The 21,570-nt window shown below is 50.8% G+C and overlaps 1 long non-coding RNA gene across 1 annotated transcript in view; it reads left to right on the forward strand.

Moving 5' to 3' along the window:
- The first annotated feature begins 309 nt into the window (after positions 1-309).
- LOC142280473 (uncharacterized) overlaps positions 310-21,570 on the forward strand; it is a 28,797-nt gene continuing 7,536 nt past the window's right edge. Inside the window, exons 1-2 of the long non-coding RNA XR_012742745.1 lie at positions 310-439; positions 566-658. This is a non-coding gene — a long non-coding RNA (uncharacterized LOC142280473). The remainder of the gene's footprint in view (positions 440-565; positions 659-21,570) is intronic.

Below are 21,570 nucleotides of genomic sequence, written 5' to 3' on the forward strand. Positions count from 1 at the left end.
TCTTAAGATTGCCATACAGAAGAGATGACCACTCCCATTTGGCTAACTAGAATTGATTTACATACAGGGAAGAAGGGACTATATATCTGGGGAGGTCAGATGCAGTTGCAAAATATAAACATCGCCATATTAAGGAGAACAGCGGCATTTACACCAGGTTAAAAAAAATTTTTATGGCAACTATTTCGGTCCTATTTAACGTCCGATCGTATTACAGTGAATGTATTCAAAGTTAGTTCTAATTAATTGAATATTTGTCATGCTCAAATAAATAATTCTCATCATTTTCCTGTGTTCCTTTAAGTGAGTCATCTATAGTTGCTGATCAGCTGCTTGCAGATGTCGTACTGAATCTTTCAAGAAATGTCGCAGAAGAAGAAATAAAGGCAGAGATTGGAAGAGTGAAAGAGGAAAAACGAAGGAAGGCAGAAGAAGAAAGGTAAGATGCGGCATTTTCACATCCTTTGTACTTTATTTTAGCATGTTAGTTATGATAATATCCTTTTTTATTATTATTATTATTATTATTATTATTATTATTATTATTTCTTGAATTTTACAACAGGAGGATTCAAGAAAGAGAGCGACTTCTTTCTCTGGAGGCCCAATCTCAATGTGTTAACTGCTCCAGTGGCCCTGGTGCCGGGTGGCATGCTGGGTAATAAGGGGTTAAGACCAAGTTTGTTTTACCAGCTAGTATTAAGCCAGAGAGTCTTAATGTCAAGTCAAGTTTGAATCGGCCATTAAGAATCTCCAATAAAGGATTAAAAAAAAACAAAAAACAAGACACAGAAGAAAAATACTTTATTAGAAATAAATACACAGACACACTTAGAGACTCCCTCTTACCCCTCCACGATCCTGGTCTTTTGTCTTCTTCAACCAATCTAGCTCTGCGATATCACACAGCACAGGGGAGGAAGAACGCTACTCCTCTCCGTGCTGTCTAATCACTCAATGGGTGAGCAGAGGCTGCGGTTCGGTAAGCGGTGACATCACCGCTGCCACCGTTGCCATAGTAACCTGACGGGCGGGTTACTATAGCAATGGTGATCTCCGATCACCTGATTCCCGGCGCTGCTATTCATCGGCGTGTGGCAGCTAATCCCTGCATGTGGGCTGACTCTGTAAAGAGCGCCGACATGCAGGGACGAGGAGCATGTGCCCGAACATCTCGCCAGTACACAGCGATCGCCGAGTATACCGAGATGCTCGGGCAAGCACTGCGTACTGGCGAGATGCACTGACAGGCCAATGAGCAATGATCGTACTCGGAAGGAGAAGCAGCGGGAGACAGTCTGCAGGACGCATTGCGGGACCTGTAAGTATAATGACAATGTTTATTATTAACTGTATTCCTATTTTATAGCCCCCCCCGCCCCATCCCATAACTGTAAAGTCAAAGATCAGTGATTGGGACGCAAGATCGTGTTATCTTGATCCTGATCATGATCTTTACAAAATGATCGGCCGTGTCTCCCCAATCCCGACCATCAGGGGGATCGCCCATCCCTACTTTTAACATTTCTATTAAAATTGCCACAGAGAGGTAATCTAACATGTGTTAAAGGGAATCGGTCACCAGGTTTTTGCCACCTAATCCGAGAGCAGCATAATGTAGAGATAGAGATCCTGATTCCAGCGATGTGTCACTTACTGGGCTGCTTAGTGTAGTTTTGATAAAATCACTGATTAATCAGCAGTAGATTATCATTACAGGACTACTTGGCGTGCTGCAGGTAGTCCAGCATATTCATGAGCTCTGTATAACTGCTAGATCGGCAGCAGATAAAAAAAGAGAATTTTGTTTACTTACCGTAAATTCTTTTTCTTATAGTTCCGTATTGGGAGACCCAGACCATGGGTGTTTAGCTTCTGCCTCCGGAGGACACACAAAGTACTACACTCAAAAATGTAGCTCCTCCCTCTGAGCTTATACACCCCCTGGAGAACCAGATCTAGCCAGTTTAGTGCAAAAGCTGAAGGAGAATAACCACCCACAAGTAAAAACAGAGCAAGAACCGGAACAACCGGAGACTCTGTCCATGACAACAGCCGGTGATAACACGCGGAACAAGAAACTGCCAACAGGCAACAGGGAGGGTGCTGGGTCTCCCAATACGGAACTATAAGAAAAAGAATTTACGGTAAGTAAACAAAATTCTCTTTTTCTTTATCGTTCCTATGGGAGACCCAGACAATGGGACGTCTCAAAGCAGTCCATGGGTGGGAATAAACAGAAAAACTAAGAAGTAGGCGGAGCCTAACTTCACAAATGGGCGACAGCCGCCTGAAGGATGCGTCTGCCCAAGCTCGCATCTGCCGAAGCATGAGCATGCACTTGGTAGTGCTTTGAAAAGGTATGCAGGCTAGTCCAAGTGGCAGCCTGACAGACTTGCTGAGCCGTAGCCTGGTGCCTGAAAGCCCAAGAGGCACCGACAGCTCTGGTCGAGTGTGCCTTGATCCCCGGCGGGGGAGGCACCTGAGAACACTGGTAGGCATCCGAAATGGTCGACCTAATCCAACGGGCTAAAGTCGGCTTAGAAGCAGAGAGGCCCTTACGCCGACCGGTGGTTAGCACAAAAAGAGAGGTGCACCGCCTAAGAGCAGCGGTGCGAGACACACAGATCCGGAGAGCACGCACCAGATCCAGAGTATGCAACGCTTTTTCAAAGCGATGAACAGGAGCCGGACAAAAGGAAGGTAGTGTAATGTCCTGGTTAAGGTGGAAAGGAGAAACCACCTTAGGAAGAAAGTCCGGAGTCGGACGGAGAACCACCTTGTCTTGATGAAAAACCAAAAGAGGTGACTCCGAAGAGAGCGCAGCCAAATCAGAGACTCTCCTGAGGGAAGTTATGGCCACTAGAAAGACCACTTTCTGTGAAAGACGAAACAAAGAAACCTCCCTAAGAGGCTCAAAGAGGGGTTTCTGCAAAACCGTGAGAACCAAATTGAGGTCCCAGGGATCCAAGGGCCGCCGGTAAGGCGGAATGATGTGAGACGCGCCCTGCAAGAAGGTGCGGACCTGAGCCAGCCGGGCGATACGCCGCTGGAACAGCACTGACAGAGCCGAGACTTGTCCCTTGAGGGAGTTGAGGGACAGTCCAAGCTGCAGACCGGACTGTAGAAGGACAGAAGGGTCGGCAAGGAAAAAGGCCAAGGAGGATGGCCGGAAGAGCGACACCAGGACAGGAAAATTTTCCAAGTCCTGTGATAGATCTTGGCAGAGGAAGACTTACGGGCCCGAGTCATAGTGGAGATGACTTCAGGGGGGATACCGGAAGCCGTCAAGATCCAGGACTCAAGAGCCACGCCGTCAATCTGAGAGCCGCAGAATTCTGGCGGAAAAACGGACCTTGTGAGAGAAGGTCTGGACGGTCCGGAAGATGCCACGGCACCTCTACGGACAGAAGGAGCAGGTCTGGATACCAAGCTCGCCTGGGCCAGTCCGGAGCAATGAGGATGACTCGACGGCCCTCCATTCTGATCTTGCGCAGAACTCTGGGCAGGAGAGCTAGAGGGGGAAACGCATAGGACAGACGAAACTGGGACCAGTCCTGAACCAGAGCGTCCGCGGCGAATGCCTGAGGATCGTGGGAGCGAGCCACGTAAACCGGAACCTTGTTGTTGTGACGGGATGCCATTAGGTCCACGTCCGGAGTGCCCCACTTGCGACAGATTGACTGAAACACTGCCGGATGCAGGGACCACTCCCCACTGTCCACGGTTTGACGGCTGAGATAATCTGCCTGCCAGTTTTCCACGCCTGGGATGTGGACTGCGGATATGGTGGACTTGGAGTCCTCCGTCCATTGAAGGATGCGTTGTACCTCCAACATTGCAAGGCGGCTGCGTGTCCCGCCTTGGTGATTGATGTAGGCAACCGCTGTCGCGTTGTCTGACTGGACTCGGATGTGCTTGCCCGCCAATAGCTGGTGAAAAGCTAGGAGAGCCAGAAGCACGGCTCTGGTTTCCAGCACATTGATCGAGAGGGCTGACTCGGACGGAGTCCAAGTGCCCTGTGCTCGGTGGTGGAGACATACCGCTCCCCAGCCGGATAGACTGGCAACCGTGGTGAGGATCACCCAGGACGGGGCCAGGAAGGAGCGTCCCTGAGACAGAGAGAGGGGCCGAAGCCACCACTGAAGAGAGCTCCTGGTCTGTGGCGACAGAGCCACTAACCTGTGCAAGGAGGAAGGCCGCTTGTCCCAACAGCGGAGAATGTCCAGCTGCAGTGGACGCAGATGGAACTGGGCAAAGGGAACAGCCTCCATTGACGCGACCATCTGACCCAGCACCTGCATCAGGTGCCTGATGGAATAACGGCGGGGCCTCAGCAGAGAGCGCACCGCCAGTTGGAGGGACTGCTGTTTGCCGTCACTTGTGAGGTTGCCCTTAATCAGAGTCTCGAACTGCATCCCTAGGTACGTGAGCCTCTGGGTCGGAGTCAGAGTGGATTTGGGCAGATTGACAAGCCACCCGAATTGGGCTAGAGTGGCAAGAGTGAGCGAGAAACTCCGCTGACAGTCTGCGCTGGATGAAGCCTTGACTAGAAGGTCGTCCAGGTAAGGAATCACTGCCAACCCCTGGAGGTGCAGGACCGCAACCACTGCTGCGATGACCTTGGTGAATACCCGAGGGGCCGTGGCTAACCCGAAGGGAAGAGCCACGAATTGGAAATGTTCCTCTCCGATTGCAAAACGTAGCCAACGCTGGTGTGACACTGCAATTGGCACATGGAGATAGGCATCTCTGATGTCGATTGATGCCAGGAAATCCCCTTGGGTCATTGAGGCAATGACTGACCGCAGAGACTCCATGCGAAAATGCCGCACCCGAACATGCTTGTTGAGAAGCTTGAGATCCAAGATGGGCCGGATGGAACCGTCCTTTTTGGGGACTAGGAAGTGATTTGAGTAGAAACCTCTGAACCGTTCCCGGGCGGGAACCGGTACAATTACTCCGTTGGCCTGCAAGGATGCCACGGCCTGAGAGAAGGCGGCGGCCTTGGAGCAGGGGGGAGTTGACAGAAAAAATCTGTCTGGCGGGTTGGAAGAGAATTCTATCCTGTAGCCGTGGGAGATGATATCCCGCACCCACTGATCGGAGACGTGTTGAAACCACGTGTCGCCAAAGTGGGAGAGCCTGCCACCGACTAAGGACGTTGCTGGCGCGGACAGATAGTCAAGAGGAGGCTGCCTTAGTGGCAGCAGCTCCTGCAGTCTTCTGTGGACGCGCTTTTGTGCGCCAGTTGGATTTTTGGTCCTTGGCTGAGTTAGTGGACGAGGCCGAGGGCTTAGAGGACGACCAGTTGGAGGAACGAAAGGAACGAAACCTCGACTGATTCCTACCCTGGACAGGTTTCCTGGTTTTGGTTTGTGGCATGGAAGTACTCTTCCCGCCAGTAGCTTCCTTAATAATTTCATCCAGCTGTTCTCCGAACAGCCGGGACCCAGCAAAAGGGAGCCCAGCAAGGTACTTCTTTGAAGAAGCATCTGCCTTCCACTCTCGAAGCCACAAGATCCTGCGGATAGCGAGGGAATTAGCCGAAGCCACCGCAGTGCGGTGAGAAGCCTCCAGCATGGCAGACATGGCATAGGATGAAAAAGCTGAAGCTTGGGAAGTTAAGGTAACCATTTCGGGCATAGATTCCCTGGCGAGGGAATGCATCTCCTCCAGAGAAGCAGAGATGGCTTTGAGAGCCCACACTGCTGCAAAAGTTGGGGAGAACGAGGTCCCTGCCGCCTCATATACAGATTTGGCCAGAAGGTCAACGAATCCTTAAGAGAGGTGCCATCAGCCACTGATACAACGGTCCGGGCTGAGAGTCTAGACACCGGGGGGTCTACCTTTGGTGAATGAGCCCACTCCTTGACCACCTCAGGTGGAAAGGGAAAACGGTCATCAGAACCACGCTTTGGAAAGCGTTTGTCAGGACAGGCTCTGGGCTTGGTCACAGCGGCCTGAAAACTGGAGTGGTTAAAGAACACACTCTTTGTCCTCTTAGGCGAGGTAAACTGGTGCTTTTCTGCCAGAGAGGGTTGCTCCTCTGATACTGGCGGATTGACATCCAGTACAGAATTAATGGACGCAATCAAATCACTAACATCTGAGTCACTTTCGGACAGATCAATGGGGCACATGGAATTAGCCTCCGAGCCCCCTGTAAAGGCATCGTCCTCGTCCTGCGAGTCAGCTTCTGAAACAGAGCCGCGGGACGAGGAAGGAGAGGGAGCCCTGCGTCTCCTCTTAGGAGGACGGGGTCTGGGACCAGATGATGAATCCTCTGTGAGCTCCGCTGAGAGAGCCCTAGCAGAAGAGGCACCCTGTGAAGGGGGCTGATGCATGTTCAGCAAAGTCCTGGACAGCTGTCCCATGGAGTCGGCAAAAGACTGGGAGATAGACCTAGATAAGGATTCTACCCAAGCCGGGGGTTCAGCCACAGGAGCCGGAGCAGCCGGAGAGACCACTGGGGGTGCGATTCCAGGCTGAGGCATCGTCAGGTTAGAGCAGGCATCACAATGTGGATAGATGCTCGGATCAGGCAGTAGGAGCTTACATGCAGTGCATACTGAATACAGCTTTGGAGCTTTGCTCCTCGTGTGAGACATGCTGCTGGAGTGGGGGCTCTGCCAGAATGACCCCCAGAGAGTATATACAGAGGTCCACAACCAGAGGTTGTGGCTTACCAGACCGCTGGAGCGGTGTTGTGTGCCCTCCAGATCCCGAAGCCCGGACCCCCAAGCACCTCCGCAGGGATGCTGCAGACCAGTGCTGATCGCAGAGAAAACGCTGAGAAAATGGCGCCGGAGCGAAGAGAGGGGGCGGGACCTACTCTGAGAGCGGGATCTGGAGGGCCAAAGAGACTTACAGGGGAGGAGACATGTACCCAGTGAGGAGTGTCCCTCCCCTGTGCAGAACGGCCGCTGGGCGGAGCCGCGCTGTCCCTCTGCATGAATGACATGCGAGGGCAGTGAAACCGAAAGTAGGCCTCCGGCGAAGCCGGGGCCTAAATTTGAGCGGTGCGGCCGGCGCGCAGGCACCATCGGCGCGGTTCTCAGGCGACAGCCAGAGAACCCGCCGGAAATGTCAGAAAACTCACTCAGCACACTCTCCCACAACAATAAAGTAAAGGGACCCCCAATATATAAACGTCTCAGGTACTTAGCTTGCTGAGACGCAGGGTTCCAAGTCCCTGGGGATGAGTGCTCCAGTCCAGCAGGATCCTGAAGGGCTGCGGATGGAGACCGGTCTCCTGCCAAGCATGGAGAACCGTGCTGGCTCCCACTTCAAGCCAGAGCCCAGGAGGGATGGTGAAGGAGCACGGCATGTAAGGCTCCAGCCTTGGAATCAACCTTAACAGCACCACCAACACAGTGGGGTGAGAAGGGACATGCCGGGAGTCCAGGCTTGGACCCGCTTTTCTTCAAACTCTTTCCAAAAATCAAAAATCAGATGAGAATGCATGTGTGGATGTATGCCTCCTGAACACAAAGCGATAAACTGGCTAGATCTGGTTCTCCAGGGGGTGTATAAGCTCAGAGGGAGGAGCTACACTTTTGAGTGTAGTACTTTGTGTGTCCTCCGGAGGCAGAAGCTAAACGCCCATTGTCTGGGTCTCCCATAGGAACGATAAAGAAACATTGATTTTATCAAAATGACAGCAAACAGCTCAGTAAGTGACACATCACTGGAATCAAGGTCTCTGTCTCTGCATTATGCTGCTATCAGAACGGGAAGCAAAAACCTGGTGACAGATTCCCTTTAATACACCCTAAGTGAATAACAGTCCAACATTACAGAAGCTTGAAGGTCTACTAGCGGTAACCTTTGGAGGCTTCAGCAATAAATATTGTCATTTTTTTCCTTTAAGAAATAAAAAAAAGTCCCTATAGTTATAACATTTTTCCAATATTCCTTAGTTTATTCCTGCTGCACTCTGAATATTCTGTTTTGTTGGGGTTTTTTTTAATCTGCCATATAGTTCCAGATACATGGGCCTTTTTATCTAATGCAAGTTTTGTTGGTCTTTCCAAGGGGACGGTGCTCACAGGTTTCTTTGGGGGCGTGTACTTAGGCTGCTCTGCATAATTATCTTGCTGACCATGCCCTCTTAGTAAAGATCATGAAAATTGGCACTACATAGAAAAAGCCCATATCTCTGGAAAAGAAAATAGAATAATCAGGGGAGCAGCGGGAATAAAATCAGAGCAAAACCTGAACACTTTTGACCTTGAGATGGATCCTCTTTAAATATTATGGCAGATCCAATAATATTCCAATTCTAACACCTCCAAAAAGACAACTGCAACCTCCTCACAGAAAAACATGGTGGGAGTCCCTTTATTCTATTCTAAGTTCATAAACCTGAATTGAAGTAACCCACTGCCATGGCTCTCTATTGGCTTTACCTACGTGGCCAATTTGATGGCTTGAACAACAAACAGGACCTCCAAAAAGTAATATACTGCAACAAAGAAATCCGATGTACAAGCCAAACCCCCCCCCTCAAAACATAGTGTATGTATATACAGCTGTAGCCCCCCAAATCTTAACTTTGGAGCCAAATTACAACACTAAAATGAGCCACTGATTTCAGCATTTAGATAAATAAATTTAAAAGATTTATCCAACAATAGGTGTAGGAAAAAAAAATAAATTTATACCTCCAAAACCAGCCCCATTCCTCTATAGTCCGTGTTGTGGGACCAGTTTATGGAGTATAATTTTTTTAAATTTTTATTCATCACACACTACTAAAGGGGTTTCCAGTTATTAACTTTAAGGCTATGTGCGCACTTTGCGTTTTTACCTGCGTTTTGAACTGCAGCGTTTTCATGGCAAAAGGCATGCGTTTTGATTTTCCAGCAATTTCTATGGGAAAAAGGGATTTCATGTGCGCACTATACAGTTCAAAACGCTGCGTTTAATTTGCATATTTTTGGGCAAAAACTCAGCGTTTAAAGAAGCAGCATGTCAATTGTTTTTTGCCATTTGGGCAGCGTTTTGCTATCACTGGAGGCAATGGGAAATGTCAAAACGCATTCTACATCAAAATTCCAGCGTTTTACATGCTTTTTAGCTGCAGAAAATATGCTTTTTGGACAAAATAAACGCATGCGGTTTTGACTTTATAATATTGGAATAATATGTCCCTTTACACACAGAGTCCGATAATTAAATTAATGAAATACCATAATTTCATGTTATTTTATGCATATATATTAAAAAAGTTATATATTTAATAAAAATATTTATTTTGCGTATGATTTTAATCAATATATTTATTATCATTTTTCCCGTTTTTTCAATAGTGTTTGAATGTTTAAACTTTATATAGTAGTGTCTTTGTATTGAAAACGCATTTGACTTTAAGCAATGAAAAAGCATGTAAATCGCACTAAAAACGCGGTAAAAACGCACGCATACTTATCACGTTTTTTCAAAACCAACTATGGCAAAAACCATTTCTGCCAGAGGATGCGTTTAGAACTGCAACTACCTCGACGCAAAGTGCGGACATAGCCTAAAAGTTCCAACATTAAAAAGACGTCATATTTACCTGCATTTTCATCCCATCTAATCCCAGCCTGCAAGAAGGTAATTGTGTAAGAAAAAATGTAGAAAGAAAGTAAACTTCAATTACATGCGACAGCATAAAGAAAAAAGAGAATTTTGTTTACTTACCGTAAATTCTTTTTCTTATAATTCCGACATGGGAGACCCAGACCATGGGTGTATAGCTTATGCCTCCGGAGGACACACAAAGTACTACACTAAAAAGTGTAGCTCCTCCCTCCGAGCATATACACCCCCTGGATGACAGAATCCAACCAGTTTAGTGCAAAAGCTGAAGGAGGACATCCACCCATAAGTAGAGATAGAGTAACACCCGGAATAACCGGAACCTCTGTCTACAACAACAGCCGGTGAAAACACACGGAACAAGAACTGCCAACAGGCAACAGGGAGGGTGCTGGGTCTCCCATGTCGGAACTATAAGACAAGGAATTTACGGTAAGTAAACAAAATTCTCTTTTTCTTTATCGTTCCTTTATGGGAGACCCAGACCATGGGATGTCTCAAAGCAGTCCATGTGTGGGAATAAACAGATAACTGAGAAGTAGGCAAAACCTAGCTTCACAAATGGGCGACAGCCGCCTGAAGGATGCGTCTGCCCAAGCTCGCATCTGCCGAAGCATGAGCATGCACTTGTTAGTGCTTCGAAAAGGTATGCAGACTGGACCAAGTGGCAGCCTGACAGACCTGCTGAGCCGTAGCCTGGTGCCTGAAAGCCCAAGAGGCACCGACAGCTCTGGTCGAGTGTGCCTTGATCCCCCGGCGGGGGAGGCACCTGACTGAGTACACTGGTAGGCATCGGATATGGCCGACCTAATCCAGCGAGCTAAGGTCGGCTTAGAAGCCGAGAGACCCTTGCGTTGACCTGTGGTCAGCACAAAAAGAGAGGTACACCGCCTAAGAACAGCGGTGCGTGATACATAGATCCGGAGCGCCCGCACCAGATCTAAAGTATGCAATGCTTTCTCAAAGCGATGAACAGGAGCCGGACAAAAGGAAGGCAATGAAATGTCCTGGTTAAGGTGGAAAGGAGAAAACCACCTTAGGGAGAAAGTCCGGAGTCGGACGGAGAACCACCTTATCTTGATGAAAAACCAAAAAAGGTGACTCCGATGAGAGCGCAGCCAAATCAGAGACTCTCCTGAGAGAAGTTATGGCCACCAGAAAGACGACTTTCTGTGAAAGTCGAAATAAAGAAACCTCCCTAAGAGGCTCAAAGGGGGGCTTCTGTAAGGCCGTGAGGACCAGATTAAGGTCCCAGGGATCCAAGGGCCGCCGGTAAGGCGGAATGATGTGAGATGCGCCCTGCATGAAGGTGCGCACCTGAGCCAGTCGGGCGATACGCCGCTGGAACAACATTGACAGAGCCGAGACCTGTCCCTTAAGGGAATTGAGGGATAGTCCAAGCTGCAGACCGGACTGTAGAAGGACAGGATGGTCGGCAAGGAAAAAGGCCAAGGGGCATGGCCGGAAGAACGACACCAGGACAGGAAAATTCTCCAAGTCCTGTGGTAAATTTTTGCCGAGGAAGACTTCCGAGCCTGAGTCATAGTGGAGATGACTTCGGGAGGAATGCCGGAAGCCGTCAGGATCCAGGACTCAAGAGCCACGCCGTCAATCTGAGAGCTGCAGAATTCTGGCGGAAAAACGGACCTTGTGAGAGAAGGTCTGGGCGGTCCGGGAGATGCCACGGCACCTCTACGGACAGACGGAGCAGGTCTGGGTACCAAGCTCGGCTGGGCCAGTCTGGAGCAATGAGTATGACCCGACGGCCCTCCATTCTGATCTTGCGCAGGACTCTGGGCAAGAGAGCTAGAGGGGGAAACACGTAAGACAGACGGAACTGGGACCAATCCTGAACTAGCGCATCCGCTGCAAAGGCCTGAGGATCGTGGGAGCGAGCCACGTAAACCGGGACCTTGTTGTTGTGCCGGGATGCCATTAGATCCACTTCCGGAGTGCCCCACTTGCGGCAGATGGACCGGAACACTGCCGGATGCAGAGCCCACTCGCCGCTGTCCACGGTTTGACGGCTGAGATAATCTGCCTCCCAGTTTTCTACGCCTGGGATGTGGACTGCGGATATGGTGGACTTGGAGTCCTCCGTCCACTGAAGGATGCGTTGAACCTCCAACATTGCCAGGCGGCTGCGAGTCCCGCCCTGGTGGTTGATGTAGGCAACTGCTGTCGCGTTGTCTGACTGGACTCGAATGTGCTTGCCCGCCAACAGGTGGTGAAAGGCTACGAGAGCTAGGAACACAGCTCTGATGTCCAGCACATTGATCGAGAGGGCTGATTCGGACGGAGTCCAAGTGCCCTGTGCTCGGTGGTGGAGAAATACTGCTCCCCAGCCGGATAGACTGGCGTCCGTGGTGAGGATCACCCAGGACGGGGTCAGGAAGGAGCGTCCCTGAGACAGAGAGAGGGGCTGAAGCCACCACTGAAGAGAGCTCCTGGTCTGTGGCGACAGAGCCACCAACCTGTGCAAGGAAGAAGTCCGCTTGTCCCAACAGCGGAGAATGTCCAGCTGCAGAGGACGCAGATGGAACTGGACAAAGGGAACCGCTTCCATTGACGCCACCATCTGACCCAGCACCTGCATGAGGTGCCTGATGGAATGACGGCGGGGCCTCAACAGAGAACGAACCGCCAGATGAAGGAACTGCTGTTTGACTAAGGGCAGCTTCACAAGTGCCAGCAGAGTCTCGAATTGCATCCCTAGGTACGTAAGTTCCTGGGTCGGGGTCAGAGTGGACTTGGGCAGATTGACAAGCCACCCGAATTGAACCAGCGTGGCGAGAGTAAGCGAGACACTCCGCTGACAGTCTGCACTGGATGAAGCCTTGACTAGAAGGTCGTCCAGGTAAGGAATCATTGCCAACCCCTGGAGGTGCAGAACCGCAACCACTGCTGCCATGACCTTGGTGAATACACGAGGGGCCGTGGCTAACCCGAAGGGGAGAGCCACGAATTGGAAATGTTCCTCTCCGATTACAAAACGTAGCCAACGCTGGTGTGAAACTGCGATTGGCACATGCAGATAGACATCTCTGATGTCGATGGATGCTAAGAAATCTCCTTGGGTCATTTACTGATCGCAGAGACTCCATGCGAAAATGCCGCACCTGAACATGCTTGTTGAGAAGCTTGAGATCCAGGTCGTAAGGCACCGTCCTTTTCGGGGACTAGGAAGAGATTTGAGTAGAAATCTCAGAACCGTTCCCAGTCGGAAACTGGTACAATTACTCCATTGGCCTGCAAGAATGCCACGGCCTGTGAGAAGGCGGCGGCCTTGGAGCAGGGGGGAGTTGACAGAAAAAATCTGTTTGGCGGGCTGGAGAGAATTCTATCCTGTAGCCGTGGGAGATGGTATCCCACACCCACTGATCGGAGACGTGTTGAAACCACACGTCGCCCAAGTGGGAGAGCCTGCCACCGACCAAAGGACGTTGCTGGCGCGGCCAGATAATCAAGAGGAGGCTGCCTTGGTGGCCGCAGCTCCTGCGGACTTCTGAGGACGCGGCTTCATGCGCCAGTTGGTTTACGGTCCTTGTCTGAGTTAGTGGACGAGGCCGAGGGCTTAGAGGACGACCAGTTAGAGGAACGAAACCTCGACTGGTTCCTGCCCTGGACAGGTTTCCTGGGTTTGTGGCATGGAAGTACTCTTCCTGCCAAAAGCTTCCTTAATAATTTCATCCAGTTGTTCGCCGAATAGTCTGGTCCCAGCAAAAGGGAGCTCAGCAAGGAACTTCTTAAGAAGCATCTGCCTTCCACTCTCGAAGCCACAGGGGCCTGCGGATAGCGAGGGAAATAGCCGAGGCCACCGCAGTGCGGTGGCAGTCTCCAGCATGGCAGATATGGCATAGGATGAAAAGACTGAAGCCTGGAAGTTAAGGCAACCATTTCAGGCATAGAGTCCCTGTGAGGGAATGCATCTCCTCCAGAGAAGCAGAGATGGCTTTGAGAGCCCGCACTGCTGCAAAAGATGGGGAGAACGAGGCTCCTGCCACTCATATATCGATTTCCAGAAGGTCGACCTGGCGGACAGTGGAATCCTTAGAGAGGTGCCATCAGCCACTGACACAACTGTCCGGGCTGAAAGTCTAGACACCGGAGGGTCCACCCTTGGTGAATGAGCCCACTCCTTGACCACCTCTGGTGGAAGGGGAAAACAGTCATCAGAACCACGCTTTGGGAAGCGTCTGTCAGGACAGGCTCTGGGCTTGGTCACAGTGGGCTGAAAAACTTGAGTGGTTAAGGAACACACTCCTTGTTCTCTTAAGGTATACTGATGCCTTTCTGCCAGAGGGGGATGCTCCCCTGATACAGGCGGATTGTGGTCCAGTACAAATATAATGGACGCAAACAAATCATTAGCATCTGCGTCACCTTCGGACAGATCAATGGAGTACATGAAGTAGCGTCCGAGCCCCTAGTAAAGGCATCCTCTTCGTCCTGCGAGTCAGCTCGTGAATCAGAGCCGCGGGACGAGGAAGGAAAGGGGACCCTGCGTCTCCTTTTAGGAGGACGGGGTCTGAGACCAGATGAAGAATCCTCTGTTAGCTTTGCTGAGCGAGCCGTAGCAGCAGAAGCGCCCTGAGAAGGGGGCTGATGCATGCTCAGCAGTAAGTATAGACACAAGGCACTCCCAAAATTCTTGATGCTGTGATTTTATTTATCAGTGGATGTGCATAAATAACGTTTTCGGTCACAGAAGACCTTCATCAGTTGCACATGGGGAAACTGGATGGTGCTCGTGTCACAGCGCGGAATCCACCGCTGCATGGGGGCATGCAGCGGTGGATTCCGCGCTGTGACACGAGCACCATCCAGTTTCCCCATGTGCAACTGATGAAGGTCTTCTGTGACCGAAAACGTTATTTATGCACATCCACTGATAAATAAAATCACAGCATCAAGAATTTTGGGAGTGCCTTGTGTCTATACTTAGTTTCTTGGCTTTGGAACCTACTAAGTGCACCCCTTTCCATCTACCAATATTTTCCATTTCAAGGAAGTGCCATTTGTTATATTCAAGCATGCTCAGCAGTGTCCGGGATAGCTGTCCCCTGGAGAGAGGGATTCTACCCAAACCGGGGGTTCAGCCACCGGAGCCGGAGCAGCCGGAGGGATCACTGATGAGCTTCCAGGCTGAGGGACCACTATGTTAGAGCAAGCATCACAATGTGGTTATGTGCTCGGTACAGGCAGTACGAGTCTACATGCAGTGCATATTAAAAACAGCCTTGCAGCCCTGCTTTGATGTGAGACATGCTGCAGAAGTGGGAGCTCTGTCCAGAATGACCCCCAGTAAACAGAGTATATAGGCAGCTCCACAACCGGAGGTTGTGGCTTGCCAGACCGTTTAACATAGAGATATCTCTGTGCCGTCCAGATCCCCCAGCCCAGGCCCCCATTTGTCACAATGTGGTTATGCAGACATTGAGAACGCTGATAAAATGGCGCCGGAGCGAGGAGAGGGGGCGGGGGCCTACTCTGAGTGCGGGATCCGGAGGGCAAATGAGGTATACAGGGGAGGGAATCTTTCCTCAGTGAGGAGTGTCCGTTCCCTGTGCTGAACAGCCGCTGGGCGGAGCCGCACTGTCCCTCTGCATGACTGACATGCAGGGGCAGTGAAATCGAAACTAGGCCTCAGGCGAAGCCGGGGCCTAGATTTAAACATGCGGCCAGCGTGCAGGCACCATCGGCGCGGTTCTCCAGTGAAAACTGGAGAACCGGCCGGAAATGTTAACACAGTCATATAACACACTATCCCCAATATATAAAGTACAAGGGACCCCTGGAAAGACCACTTTCTGTGGTAATAACGTCTCAGTACTTAGCTAGTGAGACGCAGGGCCAGGTCCCTGGGGGGGTGAGCGCTCTGTCCGGCAGGATCCTGAAAGGGCTGCGGATGGAGACCGGTCTCCTGCAAAGCAGTGAGAACCGTGATGGCTCCCACTTCAAGCCAGAGCCTCAGAGGATGGTGAAGGAGCGCGGCATGTGAAGGCTCCAGCCTTGTAAAATCAACCTTAACAGCACCGCCGACCCAGTGGGGTGAGAAGGGACATGCCGGGAGTCCAGATTGGACCCGCTTTTCTTCCAAATCTTTGAAATCAAAATTCAGAGAATGCATGTGTGTGTGTGACCTCCTGAACACAAAGCATTAAACTGGTTGGATCTAGTCATCCAGGGGGTGTATATGCTCGGAGGGAGGAGCTACACTTTTTAGTGTAGTACTTTGTGTGTCCTCCGGAGGCAGAAGCTAAACACCCATGGTCTGGGTCTCCCATAAGGAACGATGAAGAAAGACTGCTCCCCAGCCGGACAGACTGGCATCCGTGGTGAGGATCACCCAGGACGGGGTCAGGAAGGAGCGTCCCTGAGACAGAGAGAGGGGCCGAAGCCACCACTGAAGAGAGCTCCTGGTCTGAGGCGACAGAGCCACTAGCCTGTGCAAGGAAGCGGTCCGCTTGTCCCAACAGAGGAGAATGTCCAGCTGCAGGGGACGCAGATGGAACTGGGCAAAGGGAACCGCCTCCATGGAGGCCACCATTTGACCCAGCACCTGCATCAGGCGCCTGAGGGAATAACGGCGGGGCCTCAGGAGAGAGCGCACCGCCCCCCGAAGGGACTGCTGTTTGACTAAGGGCAGCTTGACAAGTGCCGGCAGAGTCTCGAATTGCATCCCAAGGTACGTGAGTTTCTGGGTCGGGACCAGAGTGGACTTTGGCAGATTGACAAGCCACCCGAATTGGACAAGCGTGGCAAGAGTGAGTGAGACACTCCGCTGACATTCTGCACTCGAGGACGCCTTGACTAGAAGGTCGTCCAGGTAAGGAATCACTGCCAACCCCTGGAGGTGCAGAACCGCAACCACTGTTGCCATGACCTTGGTGAATACTCGAGGTGCCGTGGCTAGCCCGAAGGGGAGAGCCACGAATTGGAAGTGTTCCTCCCCGATTGCAAAACGGAGCCGACGCTGGTGTGAAACTGCAATTGGCACATGCAAATAGGCATCTTTGATGTCGATGGATGCAAGAAAGTCTCCCTGGGTCATTGAAGCAATGAGTGATCGCAGAGATTCCATGCGAAAGTGCCGCACCTGAACATGCTTGTTGAGAAGCTTGAGATCCAGGATGGGCCGGAAGGAACCGTCCTTTTTGGGGACTAGGAAGAGGTTTGAGTAGAAACCTCTGAACCGTTCCGGAGCGGGAACCGGTACAATTACTCCGCTGGCCTGCAAGGAAGCCACGGCCTGAGAGAAGGCGGCGGCCTTGGAGCAGGGGGGAGTGGACAGAAAAAATCTGTTTGGCGGGCTGGAAGAAAATTCTATCCTGTAGCCGTGGGAGATGATATCCCGCACCCACTGGTCGGAGACGTGTTGAAACCACACGTCGCCAAAGTGGGAGAGCCTGCCACCGACTAAGGACGCTGCTGGCGCGGCCCGATAGTCAAGAGGAGGCTGCCTTGGTGGCAGCGGCTCCTCCGTTCTTCTGGGGACGAGGCTTCGAGCGCCAGTTGGGTTTTCGATCCTTAGCCGAGTTAGTGGACGAGGCTGAGGGCTTAGAGGAGGACCAGTTTGAGGAACGAAAGGACCGAAACCTCGACTGGTTCCTGCCCTGGACAGGTTTCCTGGCTTTAGTTTGTGGCAAGGAAGTACTCTTCCCGCCAGTAGCTTCCTTAATGATTTCATCCAGTTGTTCACCGAACAGTCGGGTCCCAGAAAAAGGGAGCCCGGCTAGAAACTTCTTGGAAGCAGCGTCTGCTTTCCACTCACGAAGCCACAAGATCCTGCGGATCGCGAGGGAATTAGCGGAGGCTACCGCTGTGCGGTGAGACGCCTCCAAAATGGCAGACATGGCATAGGACGAAAAAGCCGAGGCTTGGGAAGTTAAGGCCACCATTTCGGGCATAGAGTCCCTGGTAAGGGAGTGCATCTCCGCCAGGGAAGCAGAGATGGCCTGAAGGGCCCACACTGCTGCAAAAGACGGGGAGAAAGAGGCCCCTGCCGCTTCATATACAGATTTGGCCAGAAGGTCAACCTGGCGGTCAGTGGAGTCCTTAAGAGAGGTGCCATCCGCCACAGACACAACTGTCCGGGCTGAGATTCTAGACACCGGAGGATCTACCTTTGGTGACTGAGCCCATTCCTTGACCACCTCAGGTGGAAAAGGAAAACGGTTATCAGAAGTACGCTTAGGAAAGCGTTTGTCAGGACGGGCCCTGGGTTTGGTCACAGTGGCCTGAAAACTGGAGTGGTTAAAAAACGTACTCCTTGCTCTCTTAGGTGAGGTAAACTGGTGTTTTTCTACCAGAGAAGCTTGTTCATCAGACACTGGTGGATTAAGGTCCAGTACGGAGTTAATGGACGCAATCAAATCGCTAACATCTGCATCACCTTCGGTATCAATGGGGTACATAGACGTAGCGTCTGAGCCCACAGTAAGGGCATCCTCCTCGCCTTGCAATTCGGCCCGTGAATCAGAGCCGTGGGACGAGGAAGGAGAAGAGTCCCTGCGTCTCCGTTTAGGAGGACGGGGTCTGGGATCAGATGAAACATACTCTGTGAGCTCTGTAGAGCAAGTCGGAGCAGCAGAGGCACCCTGAGAAGGGGGCTGATGCATGCTCAACAGCGTCCGGGACAACTGTCCCATGGAGTCGGCAAAGGACTGGGAAATAGCTTTAGAAAATGATGCTACCCAAGCCGGGGGTTCCGCCACCGGGGCTGGAGCAGCCGGAGGGACCCCTGGGGAGACTCCAGGCTGAGGCACCACCACATTAGAGCAGGCATCACAGTGTGGGTCTGTGCTCGGTTCGGGCAGTATGAGCTTACATGCAGTGCATATTGAGTACAGCCTTGCAGCCTTGCTCCTGGTGTGAGACATGCTGCTGAGGAGGATGTTCGGTAGTAGAGAATTCACTCCTTCAAAAAGCCACCAGAGAGTGTATAAAAAGTCCACAACCAGAGGTTGTGGCTTACCAGACCGTTTTGTGTGCCCTCCGGATTCCCAGCTTGGACCCCCAGACAGATAATTCACTCCTTCTGCAGAGCTGCAGCAGCCAGCGCCGACCAGTGTAAAAACGCTGAGAAAATGGCGCTGGTGTGAGGAGGGGGGGCGGGGGTTAATCCAAGAGCGGGAACCGGAGGGCTAAGGAGAAATACAGGGGAGGGAATCATCTCCTCAGAGAGGAGTGTCCTCCCCTGTGCTGAACGGCCGGTGGGCGGAGCCGCACTGCCCCCCTGCATGACTGACATGCAGGGGCAGAGAAACGAAAGTAGGCCGCGGCCGAAGCCGGGGCCTAAATTTATCCATGCGGCCGACGATCAGGCACCCTCGGCGCGGTTCTCAGGAAAAAACCAGAGAACCGGCCGGAAATCACAGTAAAGGGACTTATGAAGCAGAATTGCACAAATAACACACTCTCCCCACAATAAAATGCAGAAGGGACCCCTGAATACCGTCTCAATACTTAGCTTTTGAGACGCAGGGCCAGGTCCCTGGGGGGGGGTGAGCGCTCCGTCCAGCAGGATCCTGAAAGGGCTGCGGATGGAGACCGGTCTCCTGCAGAGCAGTGAGAACCGTGAAGGCTCCCACTTCAAGCCAGAGCCCGTAGGGATGGTGAAGGAGCGCGGCATGGAAGGCTCCAGCCTTAAGGTCAACCTTAACAGCACCGCCGACACAGTTGGGTGAGAAGGGACATGCCGGGAGTCCGGTGGACCCGCTTTTCTTCCAAATCTTTAAATAAAAATCAAAAATCAAAAGAGGATGCATGTGTGTGTGTGACCTCCTGAACACAAAGCATTAAACTGGTTGGATTCTGTCATCCAGGGGGTGTATATGCTCGGAGGGAGGAGCTACACTTTTTAGTGTAGTACTTTGTGTGTCCTCCGGAGGCATAAGCTATACACCCATGGTCTGGAGCTCCCATAAAGGAACGATAAAGAAAATGCAATTTTATATTAAATTGTACATTAACATGTACCTCTAATGAAAAATTAAACATTTGCAATGGTTTTGTGACCTTGTATAGTACCTGCAAAGACTTTCCCTTCAAAGCTCAGCTTTACGCTAAATGCACACGCTGAAGTTTTTGTTGCATTTTTGATGCTTTTTTTGGTGCAGTTTTGTTGTCATAAACTTCTAACTTTTGACTTCTCAGCAAAGTCTATGAGAATTCAGATTTGCTGTGCGCGTGTTGCAGTTTTTTTGTCTGCAGTTTATTTGTCACGAACTTGTGACAAAAAAATTGCAGCATGTTCTATCTTTTTGCGTTTTTTTGGCTTGCTTCTACTGAAAAAACGCATCAAAAATCGCATGGTCAAAAAACATCTAAAATGCACTTAGGCCCTGTGCGCACACTGCGTTTTTTGCTGCGGATTTGCTGCGGGTTTTGCTGCAGAAAAGGAGCGGTTTTTGTTCATAAAGTTCATGCAGTCCTTCCCCAGCAAAATCTATGAGAAATCCAAAATGCTGTGCGCACATTTCCCCTACAGGTTTTGCTGCAGAATTTCTGCAGCAAAAATAAGCAGCATGTCACTTCTTTTCCATAGGTACCTACGGTTTTCCCCTGTGTTTTGACATTGATAATGGTTAAAAACCGCAGGGAGAAAACCATGGCAAAACCGTAACAAACTGCAGAATGGTAAAACCGCATGCAGATTTTGGGTGCGTTTTTTTTGCCGCAGGTGCGGAATTCTGCCAGAGGGAGCATGTTTTGCTGAAGAAACACATCTATCCAGTTTGCACAGACCCTAAAAACGCAGCATCATAAGGGCTTGTTTGCACGTACATGCTGAATATTCTGCAGCGATTTGACAGTGCATGTGAGCTTTAAATCGCTGCAGAAACACTGCGTAATGGATGCAGTGTTTCAGCAGAATAAATGCCGATTTCATGCGCTCGGGATGCTGCCGCCACCATAGACAGAGTGGGAGCTACATCCAAAGCGCACAAAATAATTGACATGCTGCTTTTTTGAACGCACGGATTTGGGTCAAAATTCTGACACTCAAATCGCTGTGTTCTAAAAAGCAACGTGCGCACGGATTATGCATAATCTTCATAGATTGTGCTGGGAATGCAAGACGCATGCAGTTACGCTGCAGTTCTATATGCAGCGTAAATGCATGAAATTACGCAATGTGCGCACAAGCCCTTACAAGCATATTTTTTACAAATCTGGGGCAAGGTGCAGTTTTGTTGCGGCAACAAAACTGCAGTGTGCGCATGTAGCTTTAGGGTATGTCTGCACGCTGCAGTGTGCGCATGTAGCCTTAGGGTATGTCTGCACACTGCAGTTTTGTCATAACTACAAAGAAGGGAATTTTGTTTACTTACCGTAAATTCCTTTTCTTCTAGCTCCAATTGGGAGACCCAGACAATTGGGGTGTATAGCTTCTGCCTCCGGAGGCCACACAAAGTATTACACTTTAAAAAGTGTAACCCCTCCCCTCTGCCTATACACCCTCCCGTGCATCACGGGCCCATCAGTTTTGGTGCCAAAGCAGGAAGGAGGAAACTTATAAATTGGTCTAAGGTAAATTCAATCCGAAGGATGTTCGGAGAACTAAAACCATGAACCAAAAGAACAATTCAACATGAACAACATGTGTACACAAAAGAACAAAAGCCCGAAGGGAACAGGGGCGGGTGCTGGGTCTCCCAATTGGAGCTAGAAGAAAAGGAATTTACGGTAAGTAAACAAAATTCCCTTCTTCTTTGTCGCTCCATTGGGAGACCCAGACAATTGGGACGTCCAAAAGCAGTCCCTGGGTTGGGTAAAAGAATACCTCGATAAAAAGAGCCGAAAAACGGCCCCTTCTTACAGGTGGGCAATCGCCGCCTGAAGGACTCGCCTACCTAGGCTGGCATCTGCCGAAGCATAGGCATGCACCTGATAGTGTTTTGTGAAAGTGTGCAGACTCGACCAGGTAGCCGCCTGACACACCTGCTGAGCCGTAGCCTGGTGCCGCAATGCCCAGGACGC

This window comes from Anomaloglossus baeobatrachus, unplaced genomic scaffold, assembly GCF_048569485.1.
Source record: "Anomaloglossus baeobatrachus isolate aAnoBae1 unplaced genomic scaffold, aAnoBae1.hap1 Scaffold_452, whole genome shotgun sequence".
Classification (NCBI taxonomy): domain Eukaryota; kingdom Metazoa; phylum Chordata; class Amphibia; order Anura; family Aromobatidae; genus Anomaloglossus; species Anomaloglossus baeobatrachus.